Below are 2,239 nucleotides of genomic sequence, written 5' to 3' on the forward strand. Positions count from 1 at the left end.
CTAAAATAGAATAAAACAAGAAAAAAATACAAGAATAATATTTAAAAATATATCAAATAAAAGACAGCTGCTAGACTGAAAACAGTCTGTTTGACTTGTGAAAGAAGTAAAATATTAAATTAAATTGGTACATATTAAATAACTTTAGATAACACAGTTAAAATAGTGACATTAATTAATAATATGTTTACCTTCCTCGTTGACAGTCACACTCTCATCTGGTTCAAGGCTTTTCTGTTGGCTGCACAAATTAAAAACATATTATAGTTAAATTAAATAATAATAATAAATAATAAATGGTATTAGTTGACAATGGCGCGTGCAGTTACCGTTGACGTCACCACTCACCTCTTCATGTCTGCCGACAGTCTTGCACGAGGAGACCGCCTCAGACTGAAGAAACAAGTTCATGAGTTTAAGACTTTGATCGACAACATCGAGCAGCGACAAAGATGAACCTGATCGTCTGAAAACCGGCTTGTTTTGGTCGCTTTAGTCGTGAGGCTTCGCCGAGCTGAGTCAAGTATCCGGATGTTACCACGGGTGGCCACGGAAACTGTCTGTGTGCGCCTTCAAAATAAAAGCATCACGTTTAGAGCGTATCGAACAACAACAAAAGAGTTGCGAGGGCGTTCTGGTGTGTGATGGAAAAACAGTATTATGACATTTAATTAATATAATTCAAACATGCAGTCTGGATTATTGACTTTTGTGCGCTTTAACTCAAAACATCTTTAAGGAAAATGAAACACGTACTTCTTAAAATACATTTGTAAAGACTGGCTTTTAGGTGATGTCGTCGCTTTTCTGTTTTATTTTTATTTGTTGATTTTACTTAATTATTTTACTAAATATATATATATATAGATCTATATATATATATATATATATATATATATATATATATATATATATATATACACATTATTTTATTTATTTATTTATTAGTTTATTTGTATCGTATGGACTGTCTCACTGAGCTTTCTGTTATTGATATTATTTCCTTGCTTTTGCTGCTTTGTCTGTCAAAGCACTTTGAAAGGTGCTATATAAATAAAGTAATTATTATTATTTTAATTTGCTGATCCGCACCGGAAGTCACACATCTCATTTTATCCTGCTTGGCCCGGATCCTACCTTTTCTCTGCTACATTACAGCGGTTTTCTTTTTACAGATGTTCAACGAAGCACTTTCCAAATTTCCGGTAACTTTGTGAGCGCAGTTTCCCGCCAAAAGCAAATACAAGCAAATCTCAAATTATATTAAAAGAGCTAAAATACACACAAAGTGCTGAATTACGTAGAATACGCTGCAGTATGAACAAAGATCTACTTACGCTGCAGTGGTCCCGCCCCCTGATATTTGTCAACAGAGCACAGCGTCGGATGTCGCCTTGTACGCATGCGCGACAGGAAATTATAATAATCCTGATTCCAGATCAGGTGATAACTCTCTGAAAATAGATTTTAATCAAGCAACGAAATACAGATATCTGACCCAAAGTCTGTGGTCGATAATGTCGCATTTATTTGGTGGAGATGGGGCGTTCAGGAACACTAATTGACGGATCATTGACGGAAGGATTCAAAAACCCGAAATAAATTATATAAAATTCATATTTTACTGCTGGTCATTGCTACTTTTTTGTATCTATTTATAAACTAATTATATTTACCTATATTTTCCAGTACTTGTGTACATAATATTTGGGTAAAATTCCTTGTATGTGCATAAATACTTCCCCATAATATAGCTGACTCATCTATATGTGCAATATGAAGCTATAGATTGATTTAGATTTTTGATATCCTTTGAATGGCAGGTTGCTCTGACAGAACAATACAAAGAAACTCATTTTCTTAAATATATTGAACAACTTACTGTAATATAAACATTTTGGAAATGCTTTATTTTGACATTTTACAACCGGAAAACCTCAATCTTGCAAGCGTCTTTATAAAAAAAGAAAGAATGCAGGCCGAGAGGATTCACGATCAGCTGGACATCTGACGGCATTTTAGTGTCACGCATTCTTCACAACATTCACTGTGACATCAGATTGTATGATTTAAATACAGCTGCAGAGGAAATATTAAATGTTAGTGACAACAAAATAAAACACTGGACAGCGCCCGGGGTTCAATCCCGCGGACGGGAGGAGAGTCGGATCCTCTTCAAGAGAAATGATTCGAAGTAACCACTGAGCTAAACCAGTGCGTCTGTGTTAACAGGAAGTAG

The 2,239-nt window shown here is 34.9% G+C and overlaps 1 long non-coding RNA gene across 1 annotated transcript; it reads right to left on the reverse strand.

The window, feature by feature from the left end:
* Positions 1-21: 21 nt before the first annotated feature.
* LOC116380519 (uncharacterized) lies at positions 22-1,331 on the reverse strand. The gene is made up of 3 exons (XR_004212570.1): positions 1,138-1,331; positions 349-570; positions 22-241 (listed from the first exon to the last, which is right to left on the reverse strand). It is a non-coding gene; the product is annotated as an uncharacterized LOC116380519 (long non-coding RNA).
* Positions 1,332-2,239: the final 908 nt, after the last annotated feature.

Source organism: Anarrhichthys ocellatus, unplaced genomic scaffold, assembly GCF_004355925.1.
Source record: "Anarrhichthys ocellatus isolate YVR2014 unplaced genomic scaffold, GSC_Weel_1.0 scaffold7497, whole genome shotgun sequence".
Taxonomy (NCBI): domain Eukaryota; kingdom Metazoa; phylum Chordata; class Actinopteri; order Perciformes; family Anarhichadidae; genus Anarrhichthys; species Anarrhichthys ocellatus.